This window comes from Theropithecus gelada, chromosome 3 (genome assembly GCF_003255815.1).
Source record: "Theropithecus gelada isolate Dixy chromosome 3, Tgel_1.0, whole genome shotgun sequence".
Taxonomy (NCBI): domain Eukaryota; kingdom Metazoa; phylum Chordata; class Mammalia; order Primates; family Cercopithecidae; genus Theropithecus; species Theropithecus gelada.
In genome coordinates, this window is record NC_037670.1 from 70880207 (window position 1) to 70907733 (window position 27527).

The following is a 27527-nucleotide window of genomic DNA, read 5'->3' on the forward strand; positions in this document are numbered from 1 at the left end:
ACACAGTTCTGAGGCCCAGGTGCTGAGAGGGTGTCTGTGAGCATGCTCAGCCTCTGGGCTGTGCTCTCAGAGGATGTGCAGATATCAGACATTTACAGTGAGCAGCATGGAAACTGCAGGCTGCATGAGGATGCCTGTGGGACGGTGAGGACAGGCTGCCCAATGACGGAACATGCTGGAACAGCTGGGGAGTTGGAGGCCAGAAAACACATGCTTCTTCCTGCTTGCCCGGCTGCTCCACCCCTGCCTCTTTTGGCTTTTATACTTTCCAGCCTACTTGGCCAAAAACCAAATGCAAAAAGGGTGAGAGAAACCTTTAGGGGCTAAAAGGAAGGTTCAACATTGAGGTATGTACTGAGAAATTTGATTTCCTGGTGGGGTGTCTGGGCCCCTTGGATGAGCGGATGTACATGGGGCGTGACCTCACACCCCGCTCATTAAAATCAGTCTTATGTGAATGCAGACGTGGAGGTGCTCATTTACGAGAGGCAGAGCTGCCTCTTTGCTTGAGGAAAATTGATTTCCATTCAACAGATGTGTATGGAGAGCTGGCTCCCCTGAGGCTAGCGCTGGACACACGCAGTCTATTAAGGCCCAGGCTTAAGTGGGAGGATTCACACCTTGCAGATTCTGCTGTTTGCTTGATGAAGTGGAACTAAAGAATGCTGTTTTTAAATTCAGATGTACATTTCCTGAAAAGATTTTCTATCATCTGTAATTAACTTAAGCACATATTATCTTCTTTTTAAATCTTTCCCTGATTTTCTTTCTCCTTCCCCACTGCGTCATCCTATCTCCCCGTCTCTCATTTTCCTCTTCCTTTCTCTTCTTGCTTTTCTCTCTATGCCAGTGCATTTTCTTTTTCATGGAGTTTTGCTTTTATTTAGAGTAATTTTTATAAATATTTGAAACTATGCTTCTCAGAAACAAGATTCTTTCTGAAAACATACTTTGGGTGATAAAGATATAATCTGCTTCCAAATCTTTCCAAATCTGGGTATAAATTACGAAACAGAAAAACAAGAAACAACCATTTAGTACCTGATTATCAGTCCACATCAAGCTGAGTTCAGTGTGCCTTCCTGAATTTGCCCACTTGAATTCAGTGGCAGGCACATGTCAGACCAGGAGTTAGAAACACACGGCTTCAGGACTGGCCATGAAGGACCCAGGGCAGATTATGTATTCTGTTTAAACCCCAGTTTCCTCTCCTGTAAAATGAAGACAATTTCACAGTGTTTCTTTGGATAAATTCAGATAATAATTATCAAAGTTCCTGGCAATATCACAGTCTTAATCTGTTCAGGCTGCTGTAACAAAATACCGTAAATGGTGTGGCTTATAAACAACAGAAATTTATTTCTCACAGTTCTGGAGACTGAGAAGTCTCAGATCAAGGTGCCAGCAGATTTGTTGTCTGATGAGGACCTGTCTTCTGGTTCATAGATGGCCTTCGTCTCACTGTGTCCTCACGTGGTGGAACGGCCAGTAAGTTCTCTGGGGACTCTTTATAAGGAACCCCATTCATGAGGGCTCCACCCTTATGATCACCTCCAGATGCCATACTACCAAATACCATTACATGGGGGTTAGAGTTCAATATGTGAATTTTAGAAGAATGCATTCAGTCTATAGCAATGTTGTAACTTTAAATGTTTTCCTGAATCAATCCATCTTTAAACCTTTTTAAGGCGGGAGTTTGAATCTCAGAAATGTGTGTTTATTAAATGATGATTTCATAATCTCACACCCATTACACATAGTAATCTCAAGAGTGGTTCATTGATTGAGTAAATATTTGGAAATGCCTACTTTAATCCAGATTCCTCGCTGTGTTTATGGGACTCAAAGATTAGTAAGACGTTTTTCCCGCCCCGCCTGTTTACCCACTGTGGAGATGGGAAGTGCTAGAGCGGATGTGTGAACAAGGCTGGAGGGTGCAGATGTCAGGGCGTCTTCACAGAAGGGGGCGTTTTGGTTGGATACTGAAGGATGTTGGGTATGCAGTATGTATAGGTAGGTTTTATGTGATGCATTATCTTCTTTTCTGACAGCATCTTTGATTTAGACTAATGTTGACTTTTGGAGAAGTTAAGTTCAGGATTTTACTGAAGATGGTAGGTTCTTAACTAGTGGTCTGTCAGGCACCATCTTATTATTCAATGCTTTCATCCTCTTCAAGTGGAGCCCATAAGTATGCTCATATACTTGTTGTACAGGGCACCAAAGAAAACACATCGTCCTCACAGATACAGTGAACAGTCAAGGAAAGACGCACAGTGAGTACTAGAAAGTCAGCCGGCCCCTCACGTGATACACGCATGCCTAACATCGTCATCGGTGCCATCATTACTATTGTTCTCACTTCTTTTATTAACTCTGTTATTATTTATGGTTCATGGTAATGCATGATCAGATTGTAGCACTTTTATTTCTACCTTTTAATCTTTCTCTGAGCCTCTTCACATGCCAGTCTACATCTGAAGCTTGAGAGACAGATTTAGGGCCCCATCCTGACTCATGATCTTGGGTAATCTTGGGTTCTCTTGGATAGGTGATTTAATCTCTTTCTGCCTCAGTGTTCGCAGCTGAGAAATGAGGATTCCGGTATCTACATCACTGGAATGTGAAAAGGACTGGATGAGGTCATGTGTGTCAAGCATAGCACTTGGCCAAAGTATAATAGCTGGAAAAACTGTTGCAGAGAGGTTCCCTAAGTATCTTGGGGAATCAGTTATCTTGGTTCCCCAATTATAGTGAGCTGCTTTCAGAACTTGAATCAAAGTCACAGTCTTTTGCTTCCTAGTCCTGCTTTTTTTTTTTTTTTTTCAAGTAAGATACATGTGATCTTTGAATCATATCACTGTATAAATTGGAAACTGAATGAAAAGTTCAGCTATTTATGGCACTGTTGGGGGTTTAAGGCCATGTGTACAAGTTTTTGATACTCTTGCCCTCAGGAGGTGCGACTTCCTTCCTCTTCCCTTAACTACTTACTTCAAGTGAAGTGATGGGATGGCACTTCTACAATTAGGTTATAAAAGGACTGTGCCTCAGGTGGCTCTCTTGCCCTCCCTCTTGAATCCCTCAGTCTGGGGTCGACAGTGGCCATGCCATGAGGACACTCAGCTAGTGGAGAGGCTGTATGGGGAGGAGCCAAGCCTGGAAACACACCCTTCCCCAGTCAGGCCTTGAGGTGACTGCAGCCTCCTGGGAGATCCTCAGCCAGAGCCACCCAGTTAAACAGATTCCAGATTCTGTACCCTCCAAAAGCGCGAGTTAGTACATGTTCACTATTTTCACCGGCTACGTGGAAGGTAAATTGTGACTAACTCAGCATCTATCTGCAGCATGGAGTTCAAAGCCTCTTAAGTTTTGAGTTTGCTGTATGTTATAATACACCACAATTAGGCATTTCTGCACCAGTGTGACTGGCAAACTGAGATGGCACCCCCATATCCTTGAATTCAGGGGGTTGTTAAAGACAAAAGTTTCAAATGCCCCTGCTTGACTTATGGACAAGCCGGAGCAGGATTGCTGTTCACTTGCAGTTCAGCTCACCATGCCTGAGCCTTAGATAATTTACGTCTTATAGCAGAAACATTTAGAATAATAAATATTCTAATCCTCGGCATGGGAAGAGATTTGGTGTAACTTGCCTGATGAGGCACTGAAGCCCCCAGGAGGTTAAGTGCACACCCAGCCTGTACAGCTGCTTGGTGACTGGGCTGTTGAGGTTTTCCTCCTGCATCAGCCAGGGGTATTGGGTTACATGCAACAGAAACTGATTCCAACCCTTGCACCAACAGGAATTGCTGGGATGACATCGGACACTTAGAATTGTCGGAAAGTCTCCAGAAGCAGGTGCTGTAGAGGCACAGGAAGCAGGCGTGAGAGTCTACCCGGGGGAATGAGTTCTAACTGCTTCTCCTTCCCCCGACTCAGGCTCAGGACTCAGGCTCTCAGCAGAGGCCGTCTGCTATCAGAGCCAGGTACCCTGCCTGTCTTGGGCAGTGAGGCTCATGGATTTTTTTTAAAATTGAGACAGGGTCTTGCTTTGTTGCCCAGGCTGGAATGCAGTGGTGCCAACATGGCTCACTGCAGCCTCCACCTCCCGAGCTCAAGCAATCCTCCTGCCTCAGCCTCATGAGTAGCTGTAACTGCAGGCGTATGCCACCATACCTGGCTAATTAAAAAAAAATTGTAGAGACCAGGTCTTGACATGTTGTCCAGGGTGGTCTCGAACTCTTGGACTCAAGCAGTTCTCCCAGCTCAGCCTCCCAAAGTGCTGGGATTACAGGCAGGAGCCACAGCGCCAGTCTTGGATTTTTGATTTATCATCCCAACACCTAAATACAGTAGGAGAGAAGTTAACTCTGAAAAGGAAATCAGAATTCTGTGGGAAGAAGGAATAGATGCTTCACAGCCAAAAAATGACTATGGGCATACTGCACATGCTTTCCTCTTCTCAGCTCTTCTGAGGGTTGTTAGGTTCTTTGTTTCTTGTCAATATTTACTGCTACTCCTACTCACAGGAGAAGAGAATGTAGACTCTTCAAAAGTCACTGATGTAGGATGGCCTTCCTACAACAAAATTGTAAGGAAACCCAGGTATGTATGTTTGCTAACACTGCCAGAACAAGGTACCACAGACTGGGGGCTCAAAGCAACAGAAATTTATTATCTGTCAGTTCTGGAAGTTGAAAGTCCAAAATCAAGGTGTTGGTAGGGCTGTCGTCCCTCCGAAATCTTAGGGGAGGATCCTTTGCCTCTTCCAGCCTCTGGAAGCCCCAGGCAATTCTTGCCTCATGGCAGCATCACTCTCTGCCTCTCTTCGATGGTGGTGTGTCTGTGTATAAACCCCCTCTTCTTTTTTTTTTTTTTTTTTTTTTTTTTGAAAGAGAGTCTTGCTGTGTCACCCAGGCTGGAGTGCAGTGATGCAATCTCAGCTCACTGAAACCTTCGCCTCCTGGCTTCAAGTGATCCTGGCACCTCAGCCTCCCAAGTAGGTGGGACTACAGACGTGCACCACCACACGTGGCTTTTTTTTTTTTTTTATGTTTGTAGAGACAGAGTTTTACCATGATGCGCAGATTAGTCTCAAACTCCTGAGCTCAAGTGATCTGCCTATCTTGGCCTCCCGAAGTGCTCGGATTACTGGTGTGAGCTACCATGCCCAGCCACAGATCCCCTCTTATAAAGACACTAGCAGTGTTGATTTAGGGCCCATCCTAATGACCTCATCTAACCTGATTACTTCTGCAAAGACCCTATTTCCAAATATGGCCACATTTACACATACCAGATGCGAGGGCTTCAACGTATCTTTTAAGGGGACACAGGTTAACCCGCTGCACCAGGCAGTTGTGGCTTCCTGCTTCCACAGTATGGAAGGTGGCCATATGCCGCTGGACTCTCATAGTCACCGTCCCTTTGTCTGTGCTTTGGCTGCACCGGGAAGCTCCCAAGTCTTTGTTTTCAGCTCTGTGAGAAAACACTGGGGTTGGGAGTGGGAGACACTGGTGTTGATTGACTTGGCATGTTAACTACCCACTTACTATGAGAAAGCTGCCTATGTTTAGACTTGATGAGGATGACACAGACTTTATAAACACATCATCCGATGAGCAGTTCTTCATTACAAAGACATGTTGATGCTGGTTGCAGAGAGAGTGGATTGGCACTAACGTGCCCATGATTCTCATGGAGAGAAAATACTTTGGCATGTGCATGCTGTCACAGAGGCTTCTAGAATGTCAGACTGTTTTGAAAGTATGTTTTGTCTTAAAATATCATGGCCAGATGCAGTGGCTCATGCCTGTAATCCCAGCACTTTGGGAGGCCAGTGTGGGAGGATCACTTGAGGCCAGAAGTACGGGACCAGCCTGGACAACATAGCAAGACCCTGTCTCTACAAATAATTATTTTTAATTAGTGAGGTGTAGTGAGGGCCTGTCATCCCATCTACTCAGGAGAATCACTTGAGTTCAGGAGGTGGCAGCTGCAGTGAGCTGTGATTGCACCTCTGCACTCCAGCCTGGGCAACAGAGCGAGACCCTGTCTCTAAAAATAACTAACTAAACATCTCTAAAAATAAATAAATATAATATGTTCATTGCACAAAAATTTGAAGTTACAGAAAAAAACAAATCTAGTAAATAACAAATATGTTCACTGTTAACTAAAAAAAACTGTTAAGTATGCTCTATTCCAATTATTTCATGTATTTATTGAATGAGTCATTGGTTGGTTGGTGGATTGCTTTTCAATTATAAAAACAACGTGTGTGGGAGATGGTGTTGAATTCAAAGGAAGTAATCACTCAAAGTGAGCATTATTGGGAGAATGTGAAACCTTGGTTTGCCTTTGTATTTCCTAACCCAAAGTTTTGGCCTTTAGCTGATCAAACACGTCAAGTTACTATCAATGTAGCAACTGGTTGCTCTGAAAATGGCGTGTCCAAGGATCCCTATGTGGATAGTGGGGAAGAGGGCGGAGCGTGAAGTCCCTGGGCAGAACTCGCTCAGCCTTGGTAAACTGTACTCCTTGAAATCACCACCCTCTCCTTGGCACGGGGGAGCAGGCAGGGGATAGAGCCACTCTCAGGGCAGATGTGTGCCTGGATGAATGGTGACAGCTCTTCCTTTTGGATGTCCCACTGTTAAAGTCCCAGGACCACCCACAAGGGGCCCCTCTTCTATCCACCCAAGCTTATGTATTTCAGCCTCAAAACACTTTGAGAGAATAAATAGGAATTGAGTTGTGATATTTGCGACCCATCATCTCTGTAACCAAGCAGGATAAAGACAGTTCTATATTGGGCCCATTTTATTTCGGATTTTTCTTGGAGTATCTGAACAATCTGACCCATTGGGGAATAAGGGACATTTATAATTGGGGTTAAAAACCTTGCTAGAAATGAGGTATCATGGTAGTCCCAAATGATAGGGTGGAAGATAGCCTAAATTGACACAACACTTTCCAGCTTGTAAAGCACATTTATAAACACGATCTTATTTTGGTTTGGATTCCTAAAATGACCAGTGGGTGGATATGGCAGGTTTTACACCTGAGAAAATGGATGTTCAGCGATATGAAGTGGTGTGTACAAGGTTGTCCTGGGGAACTGTCTCAGAGCCCACTGCCGTACATCGAACAGGAGCCCCATGAAGCAGAAACACATCACCTCCCTGATCCTATAGGTGAGGAGATTGGGACTCAGAAACTTCAAGAGGGAAGGCTCCTGAGGTATTCTTTTGGAAATGACTGACATGGGGCTAAGATGTAGAGCATCTTTTTCCGTTAGTGTGAATCCCTTTTTAGTACATTACACAGAGACAGGGAGATGGGGATAAAAACAAACTTTTCTATGGTCTAAGAATGAGGATTTGTTCAGCGCGTGATGAGGAGGGCATGTGCAAGTACATCCACATTGATTCCTGCCTTCCCACGGCCACTGAGCACTCTTCTTCACGTTTCGTTCTCTCTGTGGTTGCACCTGCAGGCTGTGGAAAGTATGTCTGCTTTAGGGACTCAAGGCAGTGGCTTTAGGTCCTCACTCTTCCATTTTTCAGCTGTGAGTCATTGGGCTTATTGCTTAACCTCTCTGAGCATAATCTCCTGATCCGCAAAGAGGAGATAATATCATATGCCTCCTGGGATTGTCATGGGATTTGAATAAGGCCAGTAAGTTCGCAGAAATGGGCTAGGCACACAGGAAGCAGCTGGTAGATGATTTTCCCTCCCTGGCATGTCTGGTATAGAACATATAACCTGACATCTGTCCACTAGGGGTGTTGTAAGAAGGACATGGCCTGAGCAGAACTGAGGCCCTTACTCGAAGGTTGTCATGGAGAGGAACGTAGGCTTATAAAGCCAAGTTCTGCAGAGTTACACCTTTACTCACTTCAGGATAGAGAAAATGGCATGATAATTTTTAAAAAGTTATTTTTTCTTCTTTCAAAGGACAAAAGCTTGAGAGAGACATTTTGTTAAATTTTAGATCAGTAAATGCTGTTTGCCAAGTAATCTAAGAGAGGGGATCCTGGCCATTTCCTTGGACACAAGACCCCCCGCTGGGTCCCATGCTCCTGGCGGGCTGCTGGTGTCCACAGGAGGCGCGCTCCCGGAGTAGGCCCCAGGCATCACCTGCGTCTCCCTCCAGCAACGTCCCCTGTGCTTAACCAGAGCCTGGGCCAGGGCCTGTGAGGCTGAGACTGTCTGGGGTCTGATGCCTGCTGCTTCCTGTCTCACATCTCCCGCCCCCTGCCCCTCCATCTTCCAGGGGGAGCAACTGTCTCTAATAGGGTGGCTGTGACAGATGCTGTGGGAATTCTGAGTTTGGGATAATGAGCTGTCATATGTCATTTCACTTAAACACAATAATACAAATATTTTGATCAAACATTTTCTCCAGCTGTTGAGCGAAAGCAATAAAAGCAGCAGGGAGTGCCAGTGAATTCTCTGTTTCTAAAACGCTTTACCCTTTAAAAGCTGTTGCCTGTTAACTCTTTCTGTCTCTGTCTGTCTCCTGTCCCTCTCCTTTTCCTGGCCCCTCTGATTTCCCACTGCATGCCTAGTCTTGGGCTATAAATAAAGAGACTGAATTCAGGGACGTGAAGAGGGTGAAACTGAGCACAGCTTTTTATTAAAAACATCCCTGAGGCTGGCCGCAGAGCAACTGCAGCTGCTGCGAACTTATAAAACCTGGCTTGGCCTGGCCACTGCAGCCCAGCCTCCAAGTGTTTCCCCAACCCTCACAACCACATCCAAATTTTAGGTAACAGTCTTTTGAGATAACCTATCTTTGGTGGCACCAGGCCTTTGGAGCTCCCTGGCTGGAGTCTGGTTTCATGGCTGATTTCCATGGCACAGTTCTCTGGGCCCTTGCTGCTTACTCTCCATGCTCTGACCTGGCTTCTAGACTCTCTTCCTTCCCCCTCTCCAGGCAGAGAGGGGTGTGGCTGCTTAAGGCAGGCAAAGTGGAGGGTCAGGAGTCTGAAGGGACCCTGAACACCACTCTTGGAGGATCCTAGCAATTCTCCTTGCCAGTGGGCATCAAAGGTGTGACCGCTTTGAATGCATCCTTCAGGCTGAAACTGCCAAGAGGAATGCCCTGTACCCTGCTCCCCTTTTAAACCATGGCCTCTCACTCAGCAATGCTACCAAGTTTGAAGTTTCTCCTGTGAGCCTGCTCTTTAGGGGTGAGACCAAATCAGGTGCTTTACTTGACACTGGACACTCTTTAAAGCCAGCCCCTTCCTGTACTCTCCCATCCCTCTCCTTTATTTCTGGAGAAGCGAGTTTGAGCTAACCTGCGTCCTATTCTGGATTCTAGGGACCCTGACTCCATCGGTACTCTCCTCTCTCACTTTATTCTTCCCCCACTTCAGTGGCTCCAGTGCCTTCCACCCATAAACAGCGTCAAAACACCCACACAGCGCTCCTGGCCTTGGGTCTTCTCTAGCTGCTGCCCTGTCTTCTCTGTTTGCAGCCGAACATCCCGGAGTGCACCACAATGTTCACCCTGGCTTCTCCACCCGTCAGCTCCCTGCAGTGCACACACCCTGGCTCCGGAAGATGTGCATCTTGCCTGAAACTGCCTCCTCCCTCTGGCCCCTCGGATGCCCCTGACGGGTGGTTGTCTTGTGTCTCTTCTATTTCCTCCTTGCACAACTCTGCTTCCTCCCCTCATTCCTTAACTGCCAGCCTCCCTCCAGGTTTCCTCTTCCTGTACCTTCCCCGGAGATTTCACTCACTCTGATGTCACCATCCACCCCTGTGATCACCTCTCCCGCCTCCATCTCTAGGCTAGACGTGGCTCTCAAATCCCAGATTTACCTCCCTCCAGACATCTATCAGGAGCCTAGCTGTGGTGGACACCTCAAACCCCATCCATCTCAGGCTGAACCATGCTTTCTCCTCCCTCCTCTTGTGTCCTCTCCTGCTTCCTTCTCTGTTGCTGCCTTGGTCCCTGGACCATCATTAATACTCACCTGGGCCAGAACCTTAGAGTCAGCCCACCTTCCACCTTTCTCTTCTCACCCATCTCCTGTATCCTTTCCTTCTACTTCACCCAGAGCCCCTCCTCCACCCCATTCATCTCCATTCCCACTACTCTGCCTTGGTTTTTTGAGTCTTTACATCTCTTGCTCTCCACCTTAATTTCATTCCCCTCCAACTCATTCTCCATGTTACCACCAAAGTAATACTTCCAAAAGGCGTGTTTGATCATTCCAGTCTCCTGCTGAGCCTTCCTTGCTCTCTGGCATGGTATAAGAGCCCTGCACAGGCCTGGCCTCATCTTCTTGCACGCTTCACTGGTTCCTGGAGGGTCTCCAGCAGCAGCAGCCTCATCTGGGAGCTTACTAGGAATGCAAATTCTCAGGCCCCACCCCAGGCCTACTGAGTCAGAAACTGCTGGGGTGGAGCCTAGCAGTCTTCATTGTAACAAGCTCTGCAGGAACTTGGAGGCAAGGTCAAGTTGGAGGACTGATGCTGGAAAGCAACACTGAGCTGCTTAGGAGTCACCAGGCACACCCTTGCCCCTGAGCAGGCTGTGCCTGTCTGTGATGTCTTTTCTCCACACCCCTGGTCACCTTTCTGAGCAAGGCTTTTTCTCAAGGAGAGGAGGTTCCTCTGGCCCTCATACTTCCCCTACCTAGTCCTCTGCCCACTGCTCCCTCATGTGCTATCTTTGGACCTGGGATGCTTTTGAGCTGTTGTGCTTGTGGTGGCTTTGTGACTCCTCAGTCTACATACTTTCCTATCCTCTGGGGCTCCTTGGAGCAACCTGCTTGTTAGGCTCTTGGAATCCGTGGGGCCTGGGACCTGGCAGTGCTGCTTAGGTCTGCAGAGTGATTTTTTTTTTTTTTTTTTTTTTTTTTTTTTACAATTTATTTGTTTATTTATTTTGACATAGAGTCTTACTTTGTCACCCAGGCTGAAGCTGCAGTGGCTCAATCTTGGCTCGCCGCAAAGTCTGCCTCCTGGGTTCAAGCAATTCTCCTGCCTCAGCCTCCTGGGTAGGTGGGATTACAGGTGCCCACCACCATGCCCTAATTTTTTGTATTTTTAGTAGAGACAGGATTTCAACATGTTGGCCAGTCTGGTCTCGAACTCCTGACCTCAGGTGATCCACCTGCCTTAGCCTCCGAAAGTGCTGGGATTATAGGCGTGAGCCACTGCACCTGGCCTAGTGAATTGGTTTTGACTTGTTCCTGTATTCAGCAACTACTTACTGAATCCTGAGGTGTTAGGACTGAAGCAGCCCAGAACAGAATTCCTGGTTCTAACTGTCCTATCTAAACTTTACGAGTCAGCATCATTGAAGAGCTAAGAACAGCTGAGCATCAACCCAGCAATGATTTGAAGGGCGGGCAGTGCAAGGGAGGTAGTGACCTTGAGGGAACTCCCGTGACTCCTTCCTGAAACTTCCTTTAAACCCGAAGACCCTTCTTGGGCGCTGGCCTCTCCTGCTTGATGTCCTTTCTCTTTGTTTCCTTAATAGGATAATGCAGAATGAAAGTCAATTTTTGGTATTGTTTTTCTGCACTGAAGAAGGGAGTTGGACTTTAGCGCTCAGTCCTGAGTTTATTTGGGGAATGTGCCCCTTTCCTGATTTTTACCTCCTGAGGACCTCTGGCTTTGGATAAGAAAACAGTCTTTATTCTTTGGGGACAAATATTTTTCTGAAAGCTCCCATACAGGAGTGTTCTCTAACTCTTAAGTTTCCCCATTAATGTGTTTGTTTTTTTCTTTTGTAAGTTTGTTACATTAGCATTTAATTACTCTTCATGACAGTATTAAATTTCATGAGTGATTTATAGTTATAATAGAGACTTGTATGATTTATTGCAGTTGGCATTTGAGGTTTACCAAATTCTTAAGAACCATAAGCACTGAAATTGCTTAATCTGACCCTGTCCAGAACAACCACAGCATGGGTGAAACCCCAAATTTAAGTATAATAGGAACAGCTGCACTACCCACCCCATTTTTATTTGATGTTACTGTCTACTATTGTGGTACCCGTATATGTGGGGGACAGTGGTGGTGGGTATATGTGTTTCTTACTTAGAAAAGAAACATATTTTTTACAGGCATGAGCCACCATGCTGGGCCCCCTTCTGTTTTTGAAAACAAGAGCCCAGCCAGGCACGGTTGCTCACGCCTATAATCCCAGCAGTTTGGGAGGCCAAGGCAGGTGGATCACCTGAGGTCAGAAGTTCGAGACCAGCCTGGCCAACATGGTGAAACCTCGTCTCTGGTAAAAATACAAAAATTAGCCAGGCATGGTGCTGGGTGCCTGTAGTCCCAGCTACTCAGGAGGCTGAGGCAGGAGAATGTTTGAACCCCAGAGGTGGAAGTTGCAGTGAGCTGAGATCTCGCCACGGCACTCCAGCCTGGGCAACAGAGCAAGACTGTCTCAATAAATAAATAAATAAATAAATAAATAAATAAATAAATAAATAAAATGAAATGAAATAAAATAAAAGATGAGTCCCAAATCCTGTGCCCTGGATGGATAGGTATAACAGGTATAACCTGTCATCTGTTGGTCAACCAAGGAGGTGACCCTGGTGCGTTCCTCCTGTGGTTCTGAGATAAAAGCCAGGGCAGTGCGGTGCCCACTGGACTAAGAGTCAGGGTTTGCCTGCTGTGCGACAGATGGCTTCAAACCTCAATGGGCAGCTGACCCTGACCCTGCCTTGGGGTCTCTCGCAAAGAAGGGCCCAGACTTTAACCTGCTCATGCTCAGCCCCCACAGTGTTTTTAGCGTGCCCCAAATCTTTGTTGGGAACAGCGTTGTCTCCACTCCTGAGCTGGAATCCTGACAGCACACCAAGGGCTTTGCGCTCCTGCCCTGGTTGTTGTCTTGAACTTTCCATCCCCGTGTCCTCTTGCTGCTCCAGCCCGTGTGTTTTTCTCAGGCACAACTTCTGGCTGTTGCTTAAATGAGTAACTATCTTAATGAGGTGTTGCTTCGTTATTTTCACCGGGGTAGGGGAGGTGTAGCTGCTCATTTTGGTGTTTTCTCAGATGACTTTATCCACTTGCATTTGCAGAGAAAAAGGTGTGCTCTTGGGCTCTGCCTTCTCCTGCGCGGGTGGTGTGGATAATCCTCCAGGGTCCTTGGCCGCAGGGCAGATAATCTCTTCGGGGTTATCTGTTAATTACCAGTGAATGTGTGAAGTATTTGTGCAAAGGCTTTTGAAGTGAGCTCCACGCACTGTTGCCTGGGCCGCCACCGGCCCTGCTTCCCCGGGCGGAGGGTTTGGAGGCCCAGCTTGGTTCCCCTCAAGTGCTGGTGGTATTCTCTTGCTAAATTGTTTGCCTTTCTAATGAAGTGAACTGTTTGTTTGACTCTGCGGTAGAAGGTATTTAACCGGGGACTAAAGTAAACGTTGGAGACATTCAAATAAGCCATGCATATCTGTTTTGTGGAGGGAAGGAAAACAGTTTGGCCTCACTCACCTCCGGGAAGAGTCGTTAAGGAACTGTTTAAATAATAAACTGAGCCGAGCGAGCGGATATTGCTGCAGCCCAGTCTGGGGCTTTTGTGCTAGTCCTGGCTGGCCTGGGAATTCCTCTGCAGCGGCCACGAGGGGAGAAGAGAGCGGTTGGATTCTTGCAGTTAGTAATTGTGATTTATTTATATGTAGACGGACTTCTGCTGTATTCGGTCTTGATTGAAACGAGCCCAATTAGCCCTCAGGGCAGCGGGCCGGTAGATGGCGACTGTGTTAGCACAGTGTGCGCAGGCCCCAGTGGCAGCAAGAGAGCGTCGTCGTGGGGTTGATGTCTGGCCTGTGTCCTGCCAGATCCCGCCTGGCTAGGGACGTGCTGCCTGCTGGGCTGGGTCCCTGGTGCCTGGGAGAAATGTCTGAGGGACTGGGGCAAGGGGACAGAAGTGTAAGCCCGAGGCAGGGCCTGGGTGAGGTAGGAGACCTGTACCTGGGCAGTGAGGGCGGGATGTATGTGATCACCCAGTGTACCCATGACAATGTCTGTTAGCAGCTGTTAGCTTTTGTTGTCGGCAAGGGTGAAGCAGAGAAGGTTGGAGGTGGGAGTCCTTTTGTGGGAAATACAGTTGTACTCAAGACCAGCTCCATAGTTTGTGGGGCCCAGTGCAAAAAGAAAATGGGGAGCCCTTGTTGAAAAATTACTAAGAATTTCAAGAGGGCTAGTGTGTAACATTAAACCATGCTCGGGCCCTTCTGACCACAGGCCCAGGGGCTGCACAGGCCCCAGGCCTCGGTAGTTGACCCTGCCGTAGCTTCCAGAGCACTGTAGTCAGGCAGATCTGAACTTGAGGCCAAGCTTTGTCACTTCCTAACTGACTTTAACTTCTTACCTTCTCTATCCCTATTTTCTCATTTGCAAATTAGGATATGAATACCTACTTCCTTGGATTGTCATGTGGTATAAACAAGAAAATATACGAAGAGTGTTTAGGGCAGACCTTAGCATGTGTGAGTGCTCAGTAAGTGATAGTTCTTTTTTGACCATATTTGTGGCTGTAACTTTTTTTCTTTTCCCTGATGGTTAAGCTGAGGACAGTGTCTGTCTATTGTGAAGTTCAGGAGACAGAGTGAGGTCCTTGCCACAGACCTGACTTAGGGACAGAGATATGGAGGCCTCTTCTTGGGTCTTATGATCAGAGAAGGCTTGAGGGCAAGAGAGAAGCATGGCATGAACCTTCAGATTACTTGCAAAGCTGAAGACACCCACATGAAGTTGTTGACTTTCATGGTAACTTAGATGCTTATGTTGAGGAAGAAGAACTTAGAAGGAACAGTGACTTCTTAAACGTGGGTACAGTCACATGCTGCGTAAGGATATTCAGGTCAAGGACTGACCACATGTAAGACGGTGGTCCCATAAGATTATAATGGAGCTGAAGAATTCCTATCAGCGAGTGACATCAGAACATCATGGTACAGTCACTTCATTTTTCATAAATTTAGTGCAGCCTAAGTGTACTGTGTTTATAAAGTCAACAGTAGTGTACAAGAATGTCCTACGTCTTCACATTTATTCACCACTCACTCACCGACTCACCCAGAGCAATTTCCAGTCCTACAAGCTCCATTAATGATAACTGCTCTCTACAGGTGTAGCATTTTAAAAATATTTTAATACAGCATTTTTGCTGTACCTTTTCTATGTTTAGATATGCTTAGATATACAAATATTTATCATTGTGTTACAGTTGCCTACAGGATTCAGTATGGGGACATGCTGCCGTACCGTTATGGCCTGCGAGCAATAGGCTATACCATACAGCATGGGTATGTAGTAGGCTCCACCATCTAGGTTTGTGTAAGTGCACTCCATGATGTTCACACAATGAAACAATCACCTAAGGGCATATATCTTAGAATGCATCCCATTGTTAAGAGATGCATGACTGTTATTTAGAATTTATGAACCACCTTCACCTGTGTCACCTGGGGCCTTGTACAACTTTGTGGAGTCAACAGAGTTAAGTCTTACTGGCCTCATTTTATGGATGAAAGAAAAATTATATTATGGCTAGAGTGATTATCGTAATTTGTTTCTAAAGAAATCTAGAAAATATGTCTTTAAATGTGGGGGACCTTTTCAGCTGCCTTGGGCGAAATGGAGAGCAGATGGATTCCCATGGGAAGGGTGTACCCAGCCAAGGGTCACAGCATGCATCATTCAGTGTGCTGAGTGTTTGGCCTTTTCCTGATTTTGGAGACGGGGAGACTCAGGAGAAAGGATGGCTTTTCTAAGGATTCATATTGAGGGTGATAAATTTTGTACAAGTATATATTGGTGTCAAGATGACCAGTAGGTTGCCATCAATTTGGTCTGTTGCCTAGCGTCAGTTATTAAATCTACGCTTTGTTTTAAATGCTTTGTTTAAATCCCGTATTATCATGCTTCAAGTCTTTAGTAACACTTGCAAACAGCAAAGAAGCGTGAGAAGCAGTCTTGCACTTTTGAAATGAGTGTAGGCCACACTCTCTGATTAGTGGAAACTCATTGAGAAAGTGCAGATTGGGGTCATCTTTGTGTGAGTGTGTCCGCTATTACGCGTCCATGTGTTGAGGCTGTAGTCCTCAACTATGGCTATAGTGATTATCGTAATTTGTTTTTAAAGAAATCTAGAAAATATGTCTTTAAATGGGGGAGCCTTTTCAGCTGCTTTGGGCGAAATGGAGAGCTGGGTCCACACCTAGGGCTGTAGGCGTGGACCCAGGCGTACAAGGTGTAGATGCAGATTCCAGAAGTAGACCATGTTCTCTGTCCTTAGGGGCCCTTGGAGCACATGGACATCATTGACATCAGATACCTACCAAATATAGTTTATGAAGACTGAGCCCCATGCATTTGGTCTAGAAGCCAGGGGTCACTTTGTAGAGAGGGAGGAGAGGACTCAATGGAGATCACATTAGAGCCTGAGTCTTTTTAGACAAGGTGAGCAGCTGCTGAGTCCAGATGAAGGGCCAGTGAGATCACCCACTGAGGCTACAGAATCGGAAGTGGGAAAGCAAGAGAGCTTGAGGCCTCAGGGAAGCACAGGCAGCAGACAGCCAGCAGCCTTGGCTCAGTGAAAGCAGCCTCAGGACCAATGCCTCCCCAGGGAGGACAGTCCCCAACAGAGCCCAGCTGAATAGATTTGTTGATACCCCCAAGCCTATCATCCTCCCCAGTCCTAAAACAGAACGCTGGCAAACTGAATTCCTCTAGGGTGTGTCTGAGCATATTAGCTTGTCTGAACTGCAGGAATCATGGAGGGGAAGAGTAGGAAATGAGTGGCCCCCGCCTTTTATGGGCATGGCGGGCTTGCGGGCCCAGGCAGGGTGCCTCTTGCCTATAGCATAGGTTAGACATCCAAGGCATTACCATAGGAGCAGGTGCTTTAAGGGGCGGTCAGTCAGAGATAGTCTGAAATTTATTCAGCATTCCAACTGGAATTAAGCTAATAATCAAGATAGGAAGCCAGATGAGATAGCAAGGAAGGGAAGGGTAGCCAACAAGAGAGGAAGCCACTAGTGGGAACTTCAGAGAGTGGAGCTTGGAGTAGTTCTGAACCAGCCTGCAGGCAGCTGTGGGGCTTTTTATCTGCACATCCAGGAATGAGTATGAGGTAGCTGCAGAGTGGACGGTGGACTTGAGAAGGCACTCTAAAGAAGAAAGGTATTTCGGACTCCTTCAGATGGTACCATTTGATAGATGCTCACATAGCCATTGTCTTTGAGGTGTGTATAAAATGTGCAACTTGTGGCTAACATAGGGTTGCAGAGAAAGGAGAAATAGAAGAAAAATGGGGAATGTTTTCCACTTGTACTCCCATGAGCCAAGAAATGTAAAGTGGATTTTTTGCTCTTCCCTTCAAGGAAGCCATGTTGTGTGCTTTATTATTTTACAGTCATGGTGAAAGAAACCCTTAAAACAAACTCTTTGCTTAAAAGCTTTGTGTGTTTCTGCAAACAGTGATGCTTCTTAGACAGTGAGGGTTCAGAGTTTAAGGGACAAGAAAGTGGAGCCTTTTAATGCTCCCAGTGTGCAATAAACATGCTGGAATTTCAGTGGATTCCAAAGCGTAACAATAATAGCATTAAGTACATGCCAGAGCCTTTGATGTTATTGACAAAAAAAAAAAAAAAAAGGAGGTGGTGGTGGGGGCAAAGGGGCCCCTGTCATTTCTGTCATGAGCTTTTAAACTTTTGACCTCCAACCTTTTGTGTCAAAGAGCTTTTTCCATACGGGTGTTAGCAGCCTGATCAAGTATCCTGAATTCACCGGAGCCATCAGTGTTTCCCTGATGGGAAAGGGCATTCCGAGTCTTGGAAAGGTCCCAACCAGGAGTGTGATTGCTGAGCGCCCACCAGTGTCTGCCCTGTCTTAGAGGTGGTGGCGTGGGATAGGGTGGTGAGGTGCCCACGTGAAGTTACTCACTGCCCAGCAGAAGGCAGGCAGCCTGGTCAGGCTGGAAGCTGCCCTAAAGAGTGCTAGGATTTGTTCCAGGGTGTGCATGCATCTGCTGGGCCTTGGCCCTGTGCTCACTCTGAACATGGGAAGCATGCAAAATACTGCACAGGGGGGATTCCAAAGAGGAGACAGCCCGTACCTGTCGGTTCCCCTCATTTTGCCTGTTGTTGGAGGCCCCTCAGGTAGATGGAAGTGTCCCGCAGTTTCCAGGAGGGATGGCTGCCTCGGTCTACCACTCGGTAGTAGAGGAACTTGGCCTCACTTTCCTTTCATGTCTTTCCTCCCCCTTTTCACCTTTCCTAGAACAGACATTTATTGAGTTCCTGCTGGGTATATACAGACAAGTGAGCCTCTTCTGCCCTCACACCCCAGAACTCCTGGGAGGGAAAGAAGACAGTTCTGACCCGTGGGTATGTGCACCCCGGCAGGGACTCATCCTCATATTGCCTGGCAGGAAAGGCAGTGTGGTGTACTCACCCCCATGGCTATGCTGGTATAAGCTCCATATTCAGTAAACACGTGCTTGTCTGAGGGACAGCACTGAGGATGAGCACAGGGCCCTCAGAGGGCAAGGCGGTGGGGAGGACACGATGCGAGTCCAAGTAGAATTCCTCGGGTCGTCCCTACTGGTTCCAGCCAACCTGAAGGGAGGTTATGGAGAAGGGAGGAAGGAGCACGCGATCCCACAGAGCCCCTGGGAAGCCTGACGGAGCGAGAGGTGTTTGTGTTGAGTCTTGAAGAGGGGGTAAGACTTAGGTAAGAGGGAATTTGTCCTCAACTGAGGGGACACCATAGGCCATGAAGTGCATGGTACCTGAGGGGGCACTGACTCTCGGATGGGGAGGTGTCCTGGATGGAGCTTGGTTGCTGGGGCCTGAAATTCATGGTGAAGAACTTGGACTGGAGTGGGCTGGGCCACTATACATTTTGGGAGAAGGGAGGGATACAGTTCAGACTTGGTTTTAGGGATGCTGGTGTGGGGAGTATAGTTTAGATAAGAGATGATAAAAAGCCTTAACTTTGACTTTGTTGTGTCAAGAAGTAGAACCCTGGTTCTGAAGTAAAAAAGACACATTACTGTACTACTGTCTCCCCATGTAACACTGGAGAAGGTCAGTTTCCCTGTCCATAAAAATGGGCGTATGAACAGTACCTGCTTCTCAGGGTCAGGCCGTAGGAAGAAAGAAACGAGGTGCATCTAAAAGGCATTGCACATGCCTGACCTGCATTAAAGTATTCAGTGAATTGCACTTGTGTTTGTCATGATTTGTTTTATTATTTTTATTAATTACTATTTATGGGGCAAACCTTGGAAGACCTTTAGCTGTTGATTGACAGGAACTACAGATGGAGTGGATGGTCCGGATGAAAGAAGCAGAGTCAGTAATCCTTCAGAGCTTCTTGTCTGGTGTTGAACAAAATGAATGTGCCTCATTCATTTCTTAATTGCTACAAAGTTGCCAACCAGCACACTCTTGAAATACTGCTGGTCTTCCAGAGACTTCCAAATATTTCTGGAAATGATTCTTTATGATTGGTGGCAGCATTCTCTCTTGTGCAACTGTGAAGACAAGGGTAAACCTCTTGATATGCTGAGCCTTAGCCCCGACAATCTCTGGCAGGCCTGCATTTGTGCTGCCTGAGAGCTCCCCAGGGTTGCTGTCTCCAAAGCAGGATTGATAGTTCATGAAGGTACCTGGGTTTCCCCGGCCTGGCAGGGATCACGTTTGAAGTGCCAAGTCCGGTGTGCTCTGGTATTGGAATAGAAAGAGCACCAAACTTGCATCATAAGGCCATAGTTTTATGCAACACTGGGTAGATCATTTAACTTCTTTGAGTAGATAATAAAATTTTCCCTTGTTGGTTCTCAGGATTGTCTTGATAATAGAACTTAAAAAGAAACAAGACTTAGGAGAATAATGATAACGCTTTGGGAATGCTTATTTTATGTCAAGAGGATTCCTTAACAAGATGTATACTATTATAAAACATACTATGTTATTTTGCTTTCACATCTCGCTACTTGCTTCTGCTAATTTTGCAACACTGAAAGCTCTTTTTGCAGCAGATTAATTTTTAATAGAATATACCTTCCAGACCTCCCCTTTGTGGATCAATTGTTGGTTTCCTAACTAAACCAGACTTAGTTTAAACTTCTGATTCCATTAAGAATCCCAGTGTACTGAGAAGGATAGATCACTTGAGGTCAAGAGTTCAAGACCAGCCTGGCCAACATAGTGAAACCTCGTCTCTACTAACAACACAAAAATTAGCCAGGTGTGGTGGTGGGCACCTGTAATCCCAGCTACTCGGGAGGCTGAAGCACGAGAATCACTTGAACCTGGGAGGCGGAGGCTGCAGTGAGCTGAGATTGTGCCACTGCACTTCAGCCTGGGCAATAGAGTGAGACTCAATCTGAAAAAAAAAAAAAGAATCCTAATGTATATTTTTAGAGCTATAACTGTGAGTTTTGAATTTTGTGATACAAAAATACAGTCTTTGATGTAAAAATTTGTCACTAGTAACTAATTTCCATTTTTAATTTCCAAGCGTATTTATTGTCACTGAAAATACACCATTAGCATATTTCAAAGTAAACAGATTTGTCACTTCTAAGTGATTCCTTATATGTTTGCATGTGATTTCCCTGAGAGAGTTCTGCAGTTCAGCTAGAATGATGTAAACCTTTCTTTATTTCTCTTTGCTGCCTTTCTCTCTGGTTATTTTTTCTCTCTTATCCTGGCAGGAAAGCTGAAAACCACAAAAATGTTGGATGCATATATGTGGAATCACAGGCAAGACACATTCCAGAGTCTCTGTTTGGAAGGATGTGGTTGGTCAGCCAGTAGGTAGATGTGGTTCTCTTTCCACCTTTGGGCATCCACTGGATGTGATCTTGAAGGGAGAAACATGCAACTTAAGGACAGAAGAAATTAGAAGTTTCCAGAAAGGGGCGAGATCAATTGTTGGTTCACGACTGAGGACATACTTGAAGTAGTAAAGGCAGAGGTTTCTTTTGTCAGTTCACTTGAGGAGGATCATTTGGCATTTTCTTGTGGGAAACACATGATCATGTTTGTTGAGGAGCACAGCAGGGATCTATCTGACTGTTTAAAAAAAAGAATGAATTGTAGGTGTGACCAGAGTGTGGCGATGGGTAGCGTTTAGGTCTAAAATACTAATTAATTTAATAGTCTGCATTCTTACACAAAAGAAATGATAAAAAGCTTGTTATTTGAGTAGCGGGGAATGTCCGTGGAAGTTTATACACCAGGAGTTAAGACTGTCGGGTAGTTGCCAGAAGTAAAAGCTTACCGGGTTTTAGAAATAGCTTCGTTTTTGTTGTTAATTAGTGTTTTATGTAAACTTGTATTTGTTTTACTTAATTTATAAGATAACTTCAATTTTCAAATGCTTAGCTACTACTATTATTGCTAGATTTATGGTTAATTTCATCAATTTTCTTGAAATTTGTCTACTTGTTACAGGTTTTGCTAAAAGTAGATATCTCTTTATTGATTGATGATTAATATGAACACTTTTACTATATTAAGTCAGTCACACAAGTTGGCATTTAAGGAAAGTGCATTGAAAATATTTGACGTACCTAGGGTTATTGCTTAAACAATACAATAAAGAAAAAGTTGATTTTTTTTTTCGAAATTAATAATTTCTGCAAATTACTTTATCATGGTACACTGGAATAGGGTTTGTCAACCTTTTCCCATAAAGGATAAGATAACAAATGTGTTAGGCCACGTGTTTTCTGTCTCAGCTGGTCAGCTCTGTTGTTGGTGTGGGAAAATAAAGCCATAGGCAATATGTAAGCAAATGAGTATGGCAGTATTCCAATAAAACTTTATTTACAAAGCAACCTAGGGTCCATCAACAGATGAATGGATAAAGAAAATGTGGTACATATACACAGTGGAGTGCTATTCAGGCATAAAGGAGAATGAAATCCTGTCATTTGCAACAGCATGGATGGAACTGTAGGTCATGATGTTAAGTGAAATAAGCCAGGTGCAGAAGCAACTTGATCTCACTTATTTGTGGGACCTAAACATTAAAATGATTGAACTCAGAGAGAGAGAGAATAGAAGGATGGTTACCAGAAGGTAAGAAGGATAGTGGGGGTTGAGCAGGGAGTGGGAATGGTTAATGGGTACAAAAAAAAAAAACAACAAGAAAGATTGAATAAGACCCAGTGTTTGTTAGCACAGCATGGTGACTATAGTCAAAAGCAATTTAATTGTACATTTTAAAATAACAAAGAGAGTATAATTGGATTGTTTATAGCACACATAATAAATGCTTGAGGTAATGGATACCCCATTTGCCCTGATATGATTGTTATGTGTTGCATGCCTGTGTCAAATTATCTCATGTGACCCATAAATATGTACATCTACAAAATTAAAAAATTAAAAATAACTTTATTTACAAAAACCGGCCCACATGTGATAGTTTGCAGATTCCTGCTATAGCATATACTCTTCAAGTTAAGGCTCCTGCCATTGTGTAAAGTGACAAAATAATAGATAATTAAAAAAAAAAGATTCAGGGCATTTTTACAAGATTTCTAGAGTATGCTAGAACCACAGCTTCTTTAAACTTGCATTACCCTGTGGAAGATCATATAAATAAAATGTCTCATTCTGATGACTCTGGAGGAGTTTCTAACCCCATGTCATATGCTTGTGAGACCAGAAAAAAGATTTCTAGTGCTCCATGAGGTGATGCCATGGGAATCCTGCCCAGCAAGTCCACAGCAGGGCCCTGTGGGGTTGCACTCCTTAGATTCCACTCACAGTAGATCATGGCGGGCCACAGACTGCCTTGCTCAAAACGTGTTGCTCTAGACTCTCCTCGTTAGGTTACCTGGGGTGTCCTCAGAGGGTGGATCAGCTCATTTCTGGTGCCATGTCATCCATAGGCAGGAATTGCAAGGTTGTCTGAGTTAGTAAGTCAGTCTGGGTCTTGGAGTCAGTCCAAATGGCCTCCCACAGTGCACTGAGCCCTGGAAAAAGGTCTTGCAGGCACGAGGATGATGACTGGAGAAGCTCCATGGTGGGAAGAAACAGTGATGAGGCCTGGGCTTCCTCTCTACTATCTCACTAGAGTGAGTTCTTGGCAGTCGGATCTCTCATTCTCTCTCTCCCGCTCTCTCCCTCTCCCGCTTGAGACATTTCACTTTATAGAAGCTGGATGGTGATTTTGGTTGTAGCATAGAGGATGCTGTTTAATGATATTTCTGCTGATGGCAGATGATTGAATGAGTTTGAGGGGACTGGCCATTCCTACAGGCAGGACTAACTCTAATGACAGAAAATCATCTCTAGCTCTGATGTCGAGTCAATTCCAAGGCCAGTGTACAGACGACTTCAGTATTTAAATCACCCATGAGGACTTCTGCACTTGGCAGTTTACTCTTGCACTGTTTCCTGGGCATTTTCAGACCATTCAAGTATCATTTGGTGAATTACTCCTTCAGGGCACTAACTGAGAGACTTTGATCTCTCTTTTTTAATCTGCAATTTTTGTATGTAAATTTCAAACCTTAAAAGACAGTTTCCCAGGATGGCATCCAAGAGATCTTATAGCCTGAGGATACTAAAACTATTTCTTGGGAGAAGGATGCAACTAGAGATAAATCTCCAAGTGTCTTTCTCGGTTATTCTCTGGCTACAGGTTTTATGATCAACCCAGGCTGTTGTGAAGAGACCTAAAAATCAATGCCTCTCATTTCTAATGAGATCCTTAATGCCCAACATGATGACAGCCAGTGTGAAATGGAATACTGACAACTCTACCCAGCACAAATATTTTTGCTATGCATTTCAATTTAAACATGTGTCAAGCCAATTACATAGTTATAGGGTTTAAAGACTATTCCACTCAAGCCTGGGAGAGTACACACTCTTCAAATCTCTGTTTAGTGTAAGAGGACTCGGGCACAATAGTCAAACCTCTCGCAGGTCTGTAATAAATCATCTTTGCAACCATAAGCATGTACAGTTGACTGCTTACCACTGCTCCGCAGACCCACCCCCACCTGGAAGAATTTTAATTCCCTCAGTAAAATTGATTCCACCAGTTCTGCACATTATTCTCCCTGTCTTCCATTTAGCCCGTTAGTTTGCTGACAGTAGAGTACACAGCACTTAGCAGCTGGTTTGTGGAGCCATCAGTCAGGAAATTGTATGATAAATAGGAGGTAGCCAGGTTTCGTGGCACTTCCTTCTGCTTCAGCAGTTTTCGCCTGACTTTGGAGAAGTCATCATGTGGTGTTTTGTCAAGGGGCAGGGCAGGAGATGGCTGCGGCCCGGTAACTTATTACACATACGCTTGAGTTATGATGCGTCACAGCTGCGCTGCTCATGTGTAAATAATAAACCGCGAGCCGGGTAATTATGGCGGCTCTGGCGACAGGGGCCTGTTCTTGTCATGTGGGTTTTCTTGGACAGCTTTTTGGGCCAGTGATGGAATATGCCGCTGAGCCACATAGAAACGACAAACCTAGACGCCAGCGAGGCAAGTAGTCAACGTTTGAGGATTCAGGAGCATTTTTCGAGAAACGTGTTAGGATTAATATCATGGGATGCCACGTATGTTACAGGACATGTCCATACTGCTTTTCATTCTTCATTTATCCTGTTAAGCTATAGTCGAGCACGTCTTGAATTGGAGGAGGGGTGTTCCATTGCATTTTCCCAGAAAGTGGCTTAAGAGGTGTGATTTCTACTAATAACCAACACAAGGTATAATTGTCCACACAGACTTCTGCAATCCAGGAGAAGTTATTTTAAATTTAATCAAGAAGGGAAACGTAGAAACAGTGAGACACTTAAACCGAAACCAGACGTCTTTGGTCAAATCAGATCATATCCATTAATTTTCTGTTCTTTATTTAAACATAATTCTTCAATGCAGAATTCATAAATTTTCTTGGGACATAAATAAACATTTGGTGAAAACAGTGTTATAAGACGCATCACCTACTTTCAGTCAGAATTAACTTTTAAATTCACAGAACACTGTGGACTCAACAGTGAGAAATGAGTACTTAGTACCCCAGTAATTGTGTTTTATGTTTTCCTCTCAAATTTATTGTTGCAGTGCTAGGTCATTTTCTCCTTTATTCTGAAAGCGGGAGAGAGGGTGAGAGAGAGAAAATTTAAATCCTGAAAGAATAATTTCTTGAAAATGAGAAGATGGCAGTGTCTTTTAAATGTGCGTGATAGCATTGTAGGTTTTCCTTGAGGAAGAGAATTTTATACTTGTTGGGTACACGCTTTTGATTTTATAGGATTAACTGGTTGGTCTTCCCTCCATACACATAATCGCTGCAACTTCATTATAAACACTCATATAAAAGATCGTGACTGTTACTTCGGGGGTATATGAGGCATACATTAAATGTGGAATAAATTCACACATTTTGAGCAAAAAATGTGGTTTTGTACGTTGTCATAATTTGTAGTTGCACCCACATAGAGAAAACCAGATACGGTTGACACCCACTTATCTGGTGGAGAGAATTTCATCATGCAGAACACAGCCAAGAGCCATGAAATAAAGAAGTGAGAATACCTTCCAACTCTAACATAGTTGTCAGTGTCCCTCAAAACAACCGCATAAACTGGTGCATGTGCGATGCCCTGAGGAGGTGGGTAAGACTTTATGAATGCTGAATTCACACCCCATTCTAGTAAGTTTATTTCTCTGATTGCCAAGAGCAGATGATGTGTGTTAGGTAAGAAGTCTGCAGGGGGCGTGCATGTTTGCATCGGCAGCAATAGCTGAAAGGTGTGGAAGAGAAAGAAGAGCCACCCCCATATTTCATGGCCATCCACCCTCAGGTAGATTTGAATCTGATTGATTTGGGTTTATTTAAAAGTTTAAAATCAGTAAACGTTCACTAGTATATGTCAGGCTTTCAAACGAGTGCAAAAGATGACCCCACTTGATTTTATGTTGTTTTAAGAAGGATGCACAATTTCCTTTGAAAATGGTTAAATGAGATAGAATGTTGGGCTCTACAGAGGGTGACTTTTTATTGTCAAGATGGCTGAGCTATGTGCAGCAATGAAGCTGCCAACATTGCTGAATAAACATTCAACTTAAACTTTCAAACTTAGCAAATCAACGGTCACAGAAATGACGGTGACAAAGTACAGTGAGTCACTGACATTTTCAGTAAAACAGTCCTCTGGGAAGTTTTCTAGATTCTAGATCTGGTGGTAAACTATAGAATTACAGCTTCAGGTCCTTCCCTGGTAGACCACAGAGCTTCTATGAATGCTATGCTCATCGTTTTTTACTCTTACTGGATTTTTTTCTTCGTAAACAGAGTCTTAGATTCTTGAAGGCAGCAGGGACAAAATCAAAACAAGGGAAGTAATGTACTATAACTTTAAAAACAGGTTTGTTGTGCTTATATTCTAGTAGTTGCTTGTTGAAGAAAATTTGGAAAATAGAGAAATGGATAGGGAAGAAAATCAAAACCACCTGAATTCAACGTTACACACATCTAATAATCATCCACTTCTACCCAGTTGGGACGGTGGTGTTGCCGACCTCAGGGGATGCAGCCGACTTCAGGGGGTGCAGCCACCTCTTAATCTGTGTGTTTGGCATGGCCTCGCAGCCTCCCGCACCCCGTGGGGATGCTCTGTGCATTCTTAGGTGGTCAATCAAAACCTGTCCGCGGATAGAGGGCCCCCTTTGGAATTGCCTTTAGAGACTGCTACCCTCAGCACCAGGGCGAAATAACTGGAAGCCGTTCTGGGGCTTGTTGGTGTGCACATCAATCCTCAGCAGCGTTGGCTCTGGGCAGGCTCCCAGCATGACCAGTGTGGACCTGTCACATTTGAAGAATTTGCTGTCGTGTTTAGTCTCATAGCCATGGATGGAGTCAAACCTCCGGGTTTTGGACCCCTTCATTTTGCTTCTTGAAACTTGGGAAAACTTTGACTCATCAGTCATGCTTCTAATTATAAAATCTGTTAAAACTCTCTTCAGTTTTTACAGTGAATCACTATTTTTTTTTTAAATAAAAGTTTATTTTCAGAGACAATGGGTGTAAGTTACTAGGAATAAGTGGGGTGGGAGAGCTATTTTTAAGGAAGGGCACACACCCAGCAGCTCAGGAACCCAGAGCGTTGGACTGGGGAAAGGCGGAAGCAGGAGGGGACCTGGGTCCAAGATGAATGTTAACACTACCTTGGGAGGAATTCCCTGAGTTTGGCTCTAGATCTCTCGCTGTTGAGTGTGAGTGGGTCAGCTTTATCTCTTCCAGGCAGGCTGCACAGTATTTCTCTGGACAGGACATAGATTTGCTGCCTTTGTGTGGGGACTATGGAGGCCTAGCCCAGGCCAAGAAGGAGGGGAATATGTACTTAATTTTAAAAAAAGAAACATATGCATGTGTGTATATATCAGCCACAGATTCTAGCGAGCCTTTCCACTCTTAAAAGTATGGTGAACGTGGGAAAAATGAAACTAGTATTTGTATTACAGTGTCTTTGTTTAAAACTTAACTTGACAATGTAGTTTTA

At 44.8% G+C, this 27527-nt stretch overlaps 1 protein-coding gene across 2 annotated transcripts in view; it reads left to right on the forward strand.

Annotated features, from left to right (window-relative positions):
• Nucleotides 1-27527, forward strand: part of GLI3 (GLI family zinc finger 3) — a 269528-nt gene that overhangs the window by 124891 nt on the left and 117110 nt on the right. The gene's annotated exons all lie outside the window — the stretch shown is intronic.